This window comes from Athene noctua, chromosome 8 (genome assembly GCF_965140245.1).
Source record: "Athene noctua chromosome 8, bAthNoc1.hap1.1, whole genome shotgun sequence".
Taxonomy (NCBI): Eukaryota; Metazoa; Chordata; class Aves; order Strigiformes; family Strigidae; genus Athene; species Athene noctua.
The window spans coordinates 9036726-9052865 of record NC_134044.1 but is presented as its reverse complement, the minus strand read 5'-3'; positions in this window follow the sequence as shown (position 1 = coordinate 9052865).

The following is a 16140-nucleotide window of genomic DNA, read 5'->3' as shown; positions in this document are numbered from 1 at the left end:
GATTCAAGCTTCATAGTGCTCAGTGGAAGTTTTGCACTGATTACAGTCCCAGTTTATACATTCTCAGAAGGAAATGAAAGGCAGAGTGAATCCCTCCTTCCTGTTCACAGCCCCTGAACTACAGCTGTTAACATTTGAGAAAAAGAAGGGGGAAAAAGGAAAAGTATGCAAACTGCATGTATTCCAACTCCTTAAAAGGCAAACTTTACTGGACTCTGGGCCAGTCAAAAGATTTTGGAATCACAAGGTTTATAACCCTGAAGCGAGAGTAAGGTTTCACATTGCTAAACTCTCACTGATCTCCTATTGTCTCTTTCATGTGCCTAGGAATATCCTATTTTAACCTCTGGCATTTCAGCAATGTTTCTCCACAGAATCTTTCAAGAAACCAGCAGAAGTCACATCGACTACACTACTGAGATAACACCACTTGATTTACTTCCATGTTTCAAATGTTCTCTGAAGCAGGGTTATCACTCAGACTATCAAGCAGGTTTCATAAACCAGTATAGATTAATCAGTCTACATTTTACTTCATTTTTTATGTTAAGCTGTCCTACATAGCAGCTGGCTCTGCACAGCACCATAGGTAGGCCCTCTGGAGCAGGCCTTTACAGAAACCTAATGCTAGCTTTCACCTAGATAGGAGGCTTAAGCTATCTGAGTATGCTAGTGGCTAGTGATCATTTAATGCTTTCAGAAAGGTTTGCCATATGAGAGTGGAGAGGAACAAAACCCACCCAGAACAACAACTAAAAAGCCCCAATCAATCCACCATCAGAAAATCCGTGAACAGCAAACTCTTAATGGCTGGTAGACTACGGCTGGCATTTGCCAGTCTCTGCCTTGCTGATATGCTTTCCCTCAGGCATCCTCCACCAGCCACTGTGAATGGACAGCAGTGGGATGTTTAATCTGACCTGGTATGGCTCTTGACGTGATGGAAACAAACAGTGAATTAGTAAAAATTTTAGGGGTGAACAATAACAAATAAAGCACATAGAGGAGATCCCCAGCTGGGGGAAAAAATGAAGCTGCAGTGATTTACACCCCTCAAGTCTTACTCTTGCACGTTAATGGCTTTTAAAAAGTTCAGAAAAATAGATGTCTTGATGTAAAACTAGAGTTCATCAATAGCAAAGACCAGCTTTGGAAGCAATGGAACAATTTGGAAAAATTTTTCCTAATCAATATTCTGCATCTTCTATCAGCTCTCACAAAAAACCACTATTACATTTCTTTGATCTTTATAACCCTCCAAGTATCCTGAGATATAATTATTTAAAATGTTTGAATCATCTAAGGACAAAACTGTGTCTACAGACTCTAGTCCAGCATCCCTCTGATCTGCAGGATGTTTCTTAGTCTAGATAAAATCTAATTTTAAATAATTTTAGTAATCACCATTTTAATTCTTATTCCAATATCTATGCATATGCATAATGATGTCAGCGGCTAATAACTGTATGCATAATATTGTGTCAATACATTTCCTCATCCACTATTTTTAATTAATAGTAGGGGGAGAGTTTCTGTTAAGGAAATAGGATATATGGGGAATATATTCTCCCACAACTTCTCCCATGACCTCTTTGACTCTAAATTTAATGCACAGATGTAAGCACACCTGGTTTCTGATGGGAATAAAACCATGACCATCTCACAAGGAGGCATGGGGCCAGGTCCAATAACGGACTTCACTGCCTAAAATTGAGGCACTGCAAAGTCAGTACTTAAGGAAGTTGGCCCCAAAGTGAAATCCAAACCCGTAAGAGGCTTCTAGGCTTTTTACACATTTGGTAAAGCATCTAAATCTCCCCACACTAGTGCTGGTTAGAACTCTCCAGTATGAAATACTTAGCACAGAGGTGCCTCTGGATTCCAGACCATGATTTCAGGACCATTTCCCATTTTTCTCCAAGAAGTATCTAATGTAAAATGCAGAAACCAGTCTTGCTGACAGGGCTTGCCAGCAAGGACTTGCTGCTTTCACTTGGGTACTTTAAACTCGACGATGTCCCTACTGGTTGTTCCCCTTTTAAATATTGCATTGCTTGTTGCATAGTGACCTAGTTTCAACAAGATAGAAGCAGAACTGTTTTGGATGCCAGTAGTACCTTAAAAGAATGCCCTACTTGGACCCAAATAGCTGTTAACTCTAAATCAGGGCTCTCCCCTGAGAGATAACTGTGTGAATTTAAATGTCTCCAGCCTGAGGGCAACAGTGAACTGTACTGTTCAGCTTGTTGGGCAACGTATTTTAGCTACCAGATGATGCCTAAAAAAAGGCTACTGCTTTCTCATCATTTTAAAGAAAGCAGTTATAACTGCTTTGGGTGAGATGTTTGTTTCCGTCAGTGGCTCTGCTGAGCTCAGAACCTCCTGTTAGATCAGATTTTTCACTAGAAAGCCAGCAGGGTTTAAGCAGGAGCCAAGTATTTGGTCTGAGGCCCTTTTGGGCATATGAACAACATATGAACATGGGCACTTACTAATTTTCATATCAAATGAGGAACAGGGGAGAGCCATCTTCTGGATAGTGATGCTTTGACTTCATGTTTTGGTCATGGACACCTGAAGCTTGAATAAAAGCCATGGTTTAAACACAGTGGAGTGAGGTGGGATGTAGGGGTGGTTTTTATGTTTTGGGGTTTTTTTCCTCATTTTTAATATGCAGTCCTTGCCATATTAATAATAAATAATTCTGAAACAAAATTTCCTCCTCTGCAGCTGTTTGCAGGTGGAGCCCATTGTCAGTATCTTAGTCAGGAGCTCATCTCTTAGAATTCTGTCTCTATCTCTCTGAATGCTTTGATCAGGGATTTTATTGTTTTAGAAAAAAAAAAAATTAGCTGCCAATCTTCCAAATTAGCTGCTTAATTTTATGCTGATCATTCATCATTATTTAATGGCATGCATGATCTTAATATGTACAAATGGGAGGTCCTTCACATTTTAAGTATAGACCTATGTAACCAATGAAAAAACCATGATATGACTACCTACTTCTCAATCAATAGCTGTGATAAAATACTTCCTAGATAAGAACACAGAACAGATGCAGGACTAACAATATTGATCTGATGTTTTGTAGTATAGGATTGTAATTCAAAATTTGCTCATTCTTCCAGTAACCTGAGAGGACTGTTTTATCTGTCTATTTAATTTTTTGACTGAAATATATAGTTTTCCAAACTAAAATGAAATGAGATACCACATTAAGAATGGGTCCCTTAGAAACTTATGACACCAGAAAGAGCTATAATGTGAAACTATGTACCACAAGACATTAATGCCAAATATGTTTTCCAAAATTATTTAGGATTTTGGTCTTTTGATTACAAGAAGGAAAATACTAAGCACCCTGTTAACCAAAGTCTTCTCTGGGTATCAAGATTCATATAGCCTAAATGACTATATTTCCCTTCAGGAATGTACATTTTGAATTTTTTCCATTACAATGACTGTGATTCTGCTCTTCCAATGGATGCTGGAGAAGAATAGTAGTGGGATCCTTTAGGGACAAGAATCTATTCAGATCTTATTAATGGATTGGAATATTTTGTAAAAAATGATCCTCAAACAGCTATAAAATATATTGCTCTTACTGCTTTATCAAAAGCAGTGTATGACTTTTTGTATCTTTCAAATAAATACCAAAAAATATGTAAATACAAGCTTTTACAAAATACACAAAGCCACCAAGAACTTATGGCTTATAATGAAAAATATTCAAGAAACTCAAAGACCAGTATCAGGCATAACAGAACTTCTTTGACTGGATAAATCAGACATAAGTAGTATCTGCCTGTTTTAAATCAGGTGCTTATGATTGTACTATACATCATAGAATGCTTTGAGTTGGAAGGGACCTCAAAGATCACCTAGTCCCACCCCCTGCCATGGGCAGGGACACCTTCCACTAGCCCAGGTTACCCAAAGCCCCGTCCAACCTGGCCTTGAACACTGCCAGGGAGGGGGCAGCCACAGCTGCTCTGGGCAACCTGTGCCAGGGCCTCACCACCCTCACAGGGAAGAATTTCTTCCTTAGATCTAATCTAAATCTGCCCTCTTTCAGTTTAAAACCTTACCCCTCGTTCCATCCCTACACCCCCTGATGAAGAGTCCCTTCCCATCTTTTCTGTGGCCCCTTTAAGTACTGGAAGACCACTAGAAGGTCTCCCTGGAACCTTCTCTTCTCCAGGCTTAACACTCCCAACTCTCCCAGCCTGTCCTCACAGGGGAGCTGCTCCAGCCCCTCATCATCTTTGTGGCCTCCTCTGGACTCACTTGAGCAGGTCCATGTCCTTCTGATGCTGGTGCCCCCAGAGCTGGACACAGCACTGCAGGGGGGGTCACAGGATTGTGGAGTAGAGGGGGAGAATCCCCTCCCTCGACCTGCTGGCCACCCTTCTCTTGATGCAGCCCAGTACACAGTTGGCTTTCTGGGCAGCAATCACACATTGCTGGCTCATAGTTTTCCATCCACTACTACTCCCAAGTTCTCCACAGGGTTGCTCTCAATCCACTCATCGCCCAACCTGTATTCCTGCATGGGAATGCCCTGAGTGCAGGACTTTGCACCACAAAACTTTAGTTAATTACACACCTCAAATTCAGTATCGTAATAGTTTTAATTCCAGTTGTTTCTGTTATATCATGTGACAGCCTCTGACTAAAGCCACCTTCAGATTAGGACTCTGAGACAGAGCTGAAAACACTTGTTCTAATGACCAGCTTTGCAACCCTTTAAATTACTGCATTCAGGGAAATAACCTTGAGACATTGCATGCTCATGTATACCAAAAAGGGTGAAAGGCCTCTCACAGCCTCTACAGCCATGCACCATTCTGTAGTTCTTCACCTTTAAATGGTAACGTGTAACAAAGTGTGTAGTTTGACTTGCAGAGATCAGACGGAATGGCTGGTTATTTGAGTTTTGTTTACCAGCTGAGCAACTTCATTATGGACATCAACACAGCACAGTGCCTAAGGAATCCCTGCAGTCCAAGTTTTTTCCAAGTCATTTTTAGGGGTATTTATGAGGGTATTCTGTGCATAGAGATTTCTAGATTATTAACTCCATGGTGTCTGATAAAAGGGCATAGTAATTAATCTGCAAAGGAGACCATCCTATGTTTTAAAACTCAGCTGTCTGTGGTTGCCATAGTTACTAGACATGCTATAAACACTGCTATTTGCACTATGTTGCCCTTTAAGAGAAACAGAGCAATATATGTAGCACCGCTACACAGAAAACCCACACAATGTTTGCAGTTGGAATCGATAATTAACATTGGCAACTTACACTGCCAGCTTGCCTTTCCAGATGAGGACACAATGCTTCTTGCTGTGGAAGCAGTCCTCAAACACTTAAGGAGAAAGAGGCAAGCAGGCCCATACATTTCAAATTGTATTGTGATATGAATTAAACAGGGAACATTCCAACCAAAAATTGTCAGGGCAGGACATTAAATTAATAAAGCAGCATTACATAAGTAAATTAATCAAGCTGGTATACAGGACTCATGTTCTCTGTTCTTTATCATTGAAAGACTGAATATCTCTGTAGACCTAAGCATTAGTTGGTACTCAACCACCAAAGCAACTTGGCATCTTGATTGAACAGATGAGTAATTCTATTCTCCCCTCTTATGAATCTGAACTGAAAGCAGCTTTGGTAAATGTGGAAGATTCATTCACAACTGAGGACTGCACACAGATTGCAGTCAGCATTTTAGGCTTGCAACTATAATTATGTAAAATTTTCATTATATAGTCCCTAGAAACAGGTTTGTCAGGGTTCTTCCCCATTCTTTCAAAGTCCCAATTCACATGTGTCTCAGCTAGTTAGAGTCTACAGATGAAATTATTCCTCCCATAATTCTTGACTAGTCCCAACATGTTATATTTTGCCATGCTGATGATCACGCAAACTGATGTGGTCAGCATTTGAAATCTTTTTGGCTGATGATACAGCTACAGTTGGAATAACTCAGTTAAGCTGTTGGAAACCAAAGGAGTTCACTGAAGCGGCAAATAGAAGGAAGACAAAATGTCTGTTCATTTACAAGCCACAGTTAGAAATCACTGCCTGAACTGTTTGAAAAAATACCAACTCCAAATATAGTCAAGCTTCCTGTGATACTAGTCTGCTCCTATTCAGTTCTTCACTTATACAATGGTTTTAGCATGATTTTACTTACCCCTTACCAGACATAAAATGGTCCACATGGAAGAGAATTGTTGTGAATATCACAGCATGTGAAATGATTGAGAGCCTGATCCTTAACAGAAATCAAAGAACATATGAAAGGGCAAAAAAGGTTGAAGACTTTCCATTGGTTTCACTCTCTTAAACCTGCTTGTTGACAAAGTCATTATTCAGGGTAGAATCATCCTTGACAGTCCTTTCAGTACTTAAAGGGGACTTATAAGAAAGATGAGACAGACTTTTTAACAGGGCCTGTTGCGATAGGGGACAAGGGGTAATGATTTCAAACTAAAAAAGGGTAGATTGAGACTAGACATAAGGAAGAAGCTTTTCACAATGAGAGTGGTGAAATGCTGGAAACAGTTGCCCAGAGAGGTGGTAGATGCCCCATCACTGGAAACAGTCATGGTCAGGTTGGACAGAACTTTGAGCAACCTGATCTAGTTGAAGACGTTCCTGCTCATTGCAGGGGAGTTGGACTAGATACCCTTTAAAGGTCCCTTCCAACTCAAACTGATCGATGATTCCAGACATTTTCTGGAAGTATATTTTCTTTGAAATAGACTTTATAACTACTCAGATATACTCTTCACCTTTGGCCTTGTGGAAGCATGTGAAAAAAACCCACTTTGGATAATGCTGACATACTTCCAACTCTTCCAGCAAGAAGAGCCTTCTCCAGAGCTATAAATTAACATATTCACAGTACCATTCTGATAGGAAGGCCTTGCAGGAGAAAACACACCTATTTCTGAAGACTATGATACCAGAAGTATAACCTGAGAGTGAACTCCACCTTGGAGTCTTAAAATAATCTTAGAAATAGAACAAACCTGTGCAAACTCTGAATTCAAATGAAACAGTTTCTCATTCAGCAATGAAGACACCAGTAAAGGTGCTGCTTCTGTGATGCATTTCTGTTATGATCTTGTAAAAAAAAAAGTGGAGTGTAATGATTTTTAAGTCTCATCTTCTGCTCTATTAATGCTAGTACCTTCATGCTGTATGAAGGGCAACATGTTGACAGACAGGGCCATTTGGTACACATTACTTTCTTCCATGTGTTGCCTGATTACTTCAGCTCAGCTTGCAACAGGCTTAAGCTATACTATAAACATCCACAAGAAGTGGGAAGTATCCCTGCTCCTTCTACAGCAGTCAGCCTTGAATGAATGAATGTATTCTGTGGAGGGATTTGCAAGAATTTAGAAGAGCTCTTTTCTTTAACATACTTTTTAAACTGTTGAAATCATGTTCTTCCCATGACAACTATTCTGTCTAACCCTTGCCAAGTAGGGGCAGCACCTATACTTACAGGTGACATAGGTAAGCTCTTCAGAACTCAACCTGTACTAAAAGAAGAGTACAAAGAAGCCAGGCTTATACTGCCAAGATGTGTCCAGGGCAATATTGCCTGTCAAAGGCCAGTCACTTTAGCAGTGTAATAAGCACAGTACACCAGGGCCTGTGCCTATTACATGGCGTTGCACCAATCCATTAAACTAGAAACTAGAGGAACATTTCTCATCTGGTGCAGCATACTGCTAGAGCTGTCTTTAATGAGAGAAAAATCAGGCAAAACCCTGTGTTCTTTCATTTCAAAAACTCTTTTTAGGTAGAACTTCCTAAATTTCTGAATGGGGACTATATAGTATAGTTATCCATCCTAACAGGAAGAATAACACCATGATTTAGTGAAAGTACACATTGTGTTCCATTTTCACTCATGCATTTCTCTGTTTCTGTCTATTAGGTTTGTTTGGTGCCTTCCTGTGACTAGGATTAGTTCTTTGGGCCAAGGAGAGTCCCTTATAAACTAAGGGCTGTGTGGGTAGAACAGGGTCCCAGACCTCTGATAGAGCTCACTTGATACTACTGCTGCACAAAGACATCAAAATGAGAACAGATTTTTAATGATCATTACTGCCACTCTAACACTGGTCATTTCTTGTTCCAGAATGAGGATTTTGACTATATAACAAACGAAATACAGAAATCTCCTGGGTTAAGAGAAAACTAAGAGAAGGTTTGACACATTTCACTAGAAAAATATTTTTTCTGGATAGCAGTAAGTTCTTCTTCTTTTACCCATGGTTATTCTGATATAATTAATGTAACTAGACAAATTAAACTGAGACAATAAATCAGACAACAAATTCTGTTATTCAGAATTAGTATTTGACCAGCCCTACTCTTATGATATGTACTTGTCTTCATAAGGTTTAAGGAAAAAAAAAAAAAGGATCACAGATATGTCATATGAAATTCTTGTGAGTACAAGAGAACAGTTTTACCTGTTATTTTAGACTACATAATCTCACCAAGCATAGACCAGACAAACTCAGTCCTGGCACAGAGGAGTTAGACAATTATTTTATGTGCTAAAAACTAGAGTTTCAAAGCCAAATTCCAAAGTCATCATAGCATATTGCAGTCCCCTGGCATTTCAAACTAAACTACTGGCACTGAATATCTGAAGTGCCATGTTTCAATGAAACACAAATGTAACACCTCACAGAGAGCTGAGGCTTAAGATCCACTGTGTTACTGTGAAGTAGAATAAAGATATTAACTCTGGTGTCTAGGTCAAACTGTGATATGGATGGTATATCCTTCCTGTAAAAATATCCCTGAAATTTCAGGTGGTAAAAGTTATTTACTGAATTACATTGCCAGATATCCCTGCAACAGTTTTCCAATAGGTAAATGAAAGGACTGCCTATTGGGGAATTCAGACAGATTTTGATCATCAAATAAGGCCCACTGTAGTTCAGATTATCCACCATAAACTTCAGAAGTCAAAAAGAATGTTTTGAGTATGTATGAGAAATTAAACAGCAGTCAGAGCAGCCTCTGAAACATAACAATGTATTTCCTTTGTTTTTTCTGTATCCAGGTAAAATAGAAGTGAAACAGCCATGAATAAAATTAGTAGGTAAATTAGTAATGCAAGCAGTACCTTCAAACAAAACTGCTTTCTGAGGTTCATACTACTCAAGATTTCTAAGTGTAATCTATATTGGATTTATTTGACAGTAATCGGACAGGGGAAGAGTAGTATTTTAACACTTCAAAAAATAAAATTTAAATTTCAAGTTGAAATAATTTTCCTGCACTGGATTTGAAGTGTAATTAACCAAAATCAGTAGCAACTACCAAAACAGTCTTGTCAAAAGTTCTAATCAAGAGTTTGGTCAAGTGCAATAATTTCAAGTTAACTACTCATATTTTTGAAATTACCAGCTCTTCATACTATTTGCTTTTTTATATGACTAGTCAGACTAAAATATGTCAAAAATCTGTCTTTATTTCCGACAGTGCTCAGCTAATTTAACCCCAGATAGACTTCCACTAATTTAACCCACTGGCTGACATCTTTCTATGCGTGAAACATAAGGTGGCTGAAGTGGGAATAGAGACAATTTCAGCCACTGGCTCCTGAGGAGAGGGAATAATAGAAGCTGAAAGATCAATTAAATTATTTCTTGAATGAGTGTTTAAAAATATTTCACCTCTAGAGAGAAGCAGCTTCAAAAACTGGTGTGGGATATGGAGCTTTTTGTTACTTGGTTATAGGTTGGAATCCCAAGCAGGTCAATAGTAAATGCAAGTCACTTCCACCTAGCACTGGAAAATATGTGAAATGAGTAGGTAATGTGGCCAGCTTCTAGAAGACAAGTATGCATTTAAAAAAAAATTATGAGGCTTAAGGAATGTATCGGTATCCTTCTGGTAACAGGACTGAGCAATTGTGGAAACTGAACAGATCCTGCACAAATGTCCTATCTCCATCAGAGCACAGTAAATCACAATATGGCAATACTACTATTTGGGATTTAGAAGTTTTATACATTAATCCTGCCAGTATGGAACCTTTTCAAAAACCCTTTATGGTGCAAATCTCTAAAGAAATTATAAAGGCATCAAAATCTCTAGAAGATCCAATCCTTTCTGCTTTTTTTTTTTTTATGTTTGATGTAACATAATCAATCTCTTGCTTCCCACTAATACAATTTCAGTTAGTTGTCTCAAAACAAAATACTTTGAAGGATGGAACTTCTGCATAGAGAACCTCTTTATCTGTCACAAGTTTCATGTGTCAATACATTACAATGAAGAAACCAGATTCCTTTTTCATGCAAGAATATAACGTCAATCATTTGAAATAGGGTTACGTCCCTTGGCATTTATTAATTACACTGAAAATTCCCTCAACTATTTGAGCACACCACAATCACTGTTTCTTATGACATTCAGATAATTGAGGCTGCACTGTATTTTATATAGGAAAAATTGGACTTTTTTTTTTTTTAAGTACCTAAAAACTGTTTCTCTCTGGCTAAATAGTTACCTTAGGACAGATGATATTTTTCAGGGCAGAACTTATCTAAGATTCATAAATATACTCAATCTCAGGCAAAGAACAATGAAACTAGAGAAAATTAGGGAATATAGTAAAAATGTCTTCTCTAGGATGCTAGTGCTGCAGTACAAGTTACCTAGATTGGCCAGGGAATCTCCATCCTTAGAAGTCTTCCAGACTTAGGTAGGCAAAGATATAACTGACCTCATCTAGTGTTGGAGACTATCTTGCTACCTCTTGAAAGGTCTCTTATGAATGGTATTTCTGTCATCTTTCCTTCAATGAGCTACTGCTATGATTATTTTGATTTAATTAGTGCACAGAAGCTCCAATTCAAGGAATCACCTAAGAACAAGTGGTCATGAGGATTAACAGGATTGATTAAAACATTTGCTTAAGTGATCTGAAATGAGGCCCCTGTACCCAGATGGTAATGGCTTTAGTACCACCTGTGGGCAAAACCAAAAAAACAGAAAAGTGGGAGACCTAATATTGAAATAGAAGTTCATAACCTAAAGTGAAAAGAGGATTAAAAATATAAATGATCTGAAAAAAGTACCAATTAAGGGGCAGGTGGTAGAAGGGTGGAGACAGACAGACGATGGGCATGGGATGGGACACCAGACCAAGTTGTACAGCATAAATAAACTACAAATATGAGGAGGAGACAGGAATGTGTAGGAGAGGATGGAGAGAATATAGACGTAACCATTATCAACAACAGAAACCCTCACTAGAGGCAAAAAATTCTAGAAAAGTTTATAAGATATATGTTTGAACCACAACTGTAGGCAGCAGAGGCAGAGTTCATGGAGAACTTTTCACTGTTATGGCTACATTGGTAATACTGTCCTACCTAAGTAGTTTAAGACTAATTCAGATAAGTCTGCACAAAGCTGCTGTCAAAAAAAAAATCCAAAACAGAGTTCAAAACAGTAAGTGAACTGAAGTGGCCATTTACTTCTTGACTGCAAACTAAATAGAGGACAAAAGAACAAAAGGAAAGACAAAAAGGGGGAAAGCTCTTTCATTAATGACTAAAATAATCCAGTCCTAACAGAGAGGCTGTAATGGAAAATTCTGCATCTGCCACTTTTCTACCCATGGGTGGGTGCCTCCATTTTGGGAGGCAATAACTTCAGGTGTAAGTATTTTAGCATTTTTCCTCATTCCCTATTATTCTCAGCTGTAGAGACCAGAGACTTTGCTACTAGACCGCTCGGAAGGCTTCTGCTTGTTTTTCCTGAGTAAGGTCTTTTTTTGGCAATACTCCACCACTAGATCTCAGCCTCCATATAGTGTTGCCCTTTCATAGCAGGGAAAAAAAAACTCTGATTTCTGTGAACCGTCCACATTTACAGCTACACATTTGTAGCTAGGAAGCAGAAACTTGGTTCTCTTTCAAAGCTTCTGCGCAGTCCACACTGGAATCTGTACAATGCATTGTTTCCAAGTTCTCCCCTTCACATGTCAGTCACAAAGCAACCCTACCCAATCTTTTGAGGATGGTATACAGGGAACAAAATATGAAGAACAGAGAATTCTCTTAGGATAAAGAGCCATAAACTGACTGTTCTCAGGCTTACAAAGCAGGCTTCAGCCAGGTGGCTTCAAATTTTTATGTTTAGTCAGTAGGAAACTCTGTTTAGTATATACTGTTAAGTATTACATAGTTACCAGGTGTGGCTCACTGAGCTTAGCCAATGATGTTCTTTTGTTTGGACCCTTTTCTCAATAATTGTCACATGCTGCCTGGATGCATGCCCACTGCTTTTTGTTGCTCTGTTCTATAGGCATAACACTACACATTTAAAAAAAAAAAAAGAGAGAGAGAGAAAAACACTGTTAAAATAATTACTCTTGCATTGAAACTACCCAAGGATCATTTTTTGGATGAAGAAATATAGACATTCTGAGTCCCAAGACTGCTTTGACCCTTGCTTGATTGAAAGCAACATCTGTTTTCCAGGTTTCCAGCTGTGCTTGGCTAGCCAGAGGTAGCCAATTGCAGACATGTGTGACATTTCCTCTGCACATTATGTTGACATCACTGACATGCACCTTATTAGAACAATGGGCAGCAAAACTTCTCAACACCTTTTAAGTCTCAAGTAGCTTCATGCCAGGCAAGCAAAATACTTGTCAGTGGCCTTTTTTTCTTCCTCCCCTCACTTTGGCCATGTTCTGAGCTCCTAAAAAGCAGTCCTTCACTATTCACTGTTTCAAAACTGTAGATCCAGAGACCTACATTAAGTAAAGCTGGCATAAATTAACCTACACACACCATAATGAATGGTTTTAGCAAAGAATGATGCATTATAAATCCACTGCAATCAGGATTTATTTTATTTTTCCCTTTATAGACTGAGATGATATCCAGTACATCAGGAAGCCAGGAGTACATAAGACAATGTTCATTCTGTAGGTGCAGAAATATTACTCCAAAAAAATAGTTTAGGATTTCACACCTGCAATTCTGTGGAATTTGAAGGTAAATCAGGAAAATAAAGATTAAACTATCAGTACAATACAGCTAGTTCTGAGTCTCCTAATGATAAGTAATTTTAAGATCAATACAGTACTTTATTTAACAGGCTGCTGAAACAGAGGTGTCTGAATAGAACAAACGTGTAAACAGCATCCTTTTCAGGAGCAGCCATTTGATAGCCCCATCTGGGACATGAGATACTATCAGGCAAGTCACAGAATATGTAGTGAAAATAGCTTAATTCAGTAGTGAAAGAAAAATAAATGTATGACTACTTTAAGATTAATGACAGATGAGACCCAATTCCCCTTACTCTGTCTTTCTATAGCTGCAGCTCTTGAGAAGGTAGGAGGAGGTAGCAGCCTCCCATGGCTGTGACAGCTGGATACTCAGATCCATCGCTGAGAATGCAATTCCGATTTCGTTTACCCTGGAGTCAGTAGTGTCACTTCAGTTTATGTCGCCTGAAATTCATTGTCAGACACAAAGCCCAGTTACTTTAGTTCTGCAACAGGAACTGCTCTGCTCTTTGTCCTGGAATACCAGTTTCTGCCACTATTTTTTCTCTATCTTTGGTGGTAAAGCTGGTCGCCCTTTTCTCTCTTTTAGTCCTGTCTACCTCAAAAATCTGGTTCCCCTGACTGTTATTCTGAACAACCTATTCCTGGTAAATTGAAAGGCAAAACAATTAGTTTCATGACCAGCTTTCACATATGGACAGACCAAGAAAGGATCTGTGTGCTTTGTGCTGAGAATTGCATGCCTACATGCCAAATACATTAGCAGAAATTGGACTTTCTCTTTTCAACAGTGAAACTAAGGAGGAATGAAAACCAAGTAAATCCCCCAGTTGCATTAATTCAAGGAAAAAATGACAATACAGGCAGCTGACTTCTGCTTATTTAGAAAATAAGTATTCTACTTTATCTCATCACAGTGACTGACTGATCTGGATCCTTCTTTTAAGCATTTACTGGTACCCAAGCACAAGATAAAATGTAAAATAGAACTGGATTCAAATACTTCTTGCAACTATACTGTACGCAGATGTAATTAGGTCAGTAACAGACAACCCTGAAGTTAACAAGCAGACAAAGAAAGGCTTAGGCGGACTTTGTAAAGTTTGAACCTGGAACTAAATCAGTATTCTAAGTATTATCAACATGTATAACATCACTAGAAATTCACTGTAATTACTGTGGTAATTAAGGCGGAAAAGATCTGAATCTTCTCACAGTTCTCAAAACTAAAACACATTCGGGTATGTAGCATTTCCCAGTTTGGGATATCTATAGACTTCATGCTACAAGAAATATGCCAGGTTTCACAATCATACCAAGGAAAAAAAAAGGATCTGTCCTTGATTGTATTACATACATCACCTTTGATTACTGAACTTAAAGAGAATGTTTTAAATTGACTTTCCATTTGACCAATAATTCTGCTTGCTTACTTTTCCCATTTACTTCAGAAGTGAAAATAAACTAGCCATTTATACATTTGTTTAGATTTTCAAATGAGTTTCATTTTCTGGTTGTAATATAATGTTTGGGTTATATGCACCATAAGGGAATGTTTGTTTAAAAATTCATTTCAATTGGAAATTTTATATTCTGGAAGTTGTATAGGAAAATATGTGTTGGTCTTCAATTAAAAAAACCTGCAAGTCTAGCCTGATACTGTCCATTTAAATTCCAATTCCTGAACTTTGACTTATTGTTTATAAAGCGTTATTCAGCTAATGAACAGAACCTGCTCAATTTGTCTTCATTACTGAGCACATCAGCAGTGGACCCAATGGACATCACCCAGTGGACTGGGGGGGGGAAACAATCATCACATTTTTGTGCTCATCAACATTCAGAAATTACTATTCATAAGTGGAGATGGATTATGTTGTAGAACTTTCCCTCTTTGCATTATTTTTCAAAAATAAACAAACAGACCTAGGGGGCAAAGGCACAGGATACAAGTAAGGGTATTTGTGACCCAGTTAGGGACTTCTTAATTAATCCTTAGGCCAAATCATTAATGTCCTTTAATTATTTATTTGCATATGTAACAATTTTGTGCATGTGTTCAAATCCATTATTGAGGTATGCTCTAGTTAGAGATGAGATCTGTATTTCATTCTGAAAGAAAAGGTTTTTAAATAACATTTTCTTTCTGACAATACAGTAATGCACAGGGGCTTTAGTTTTGAAACTTAGAGATAGACATCGTGTTGCTTCCAAATAATAAGAAAAAGACTAATACTCTGTGCTAAAGAGCAGTGAATGAGCACTGAATAATCCAAGGGAATGGTAGTAATTGCAACAGGCAGTGATTTTAGCATGTTAGCCCTCTAACAATTGTCAAGTTATTTATACGCATCAATTTATTTACAGGCAGCTGAAGGAGAGGCAGCCTAGGACAAAGATCTAAGTTTTGAAAACAGTACATGGGTGATAAAGCCTAGCAGGATGCAGGCAGAAGAAGGTTACACCATCAGAATCTGAAATATGACCAAACCTTACTGGTGTTTAGTATAACAGTGTGAATATGGATTGGGCAGGATATTCAAATGCACAAAGATTTAAAGCTGAGCAAATACTGTGGAATCTTTTTCACAAGTATTCCCACAAAGTTTTCCTGCTAAGATGTTCTCTTCAAGCTCCTTATTTCTATTGCTTTTTTTTTAAATACAACACAAACCAAAACAAACAACTGAAGCAAGTTTCACAAACATAGGTGTAAACAGCAAGCACGTTTCAAAGTTGTGATCTGTGATCCCTAGAAATTACTTTACTTTCACATAGACACATCTGTACTTGTAGCAGAATAGCCACTACACAGCTGACCCACCACAAACTGAATCTCCAGGACTAAAAGCATGAATTCAAGTTATTGTTTGCTGCCTCTGGTTGTAACAGGCCCTTATATTCTTGTGAACACGCATAGAAAAGACCTTCCGAGACACATTGCTCAGATGGTGTCATCATTCAAGTAGGAACCAGAAACAGCACCACACAGTTCCCCTGAAAAATAATTATTCCCCAAACTGTTCAAATTAGGTCTGTAAAGTACTCAAATAAA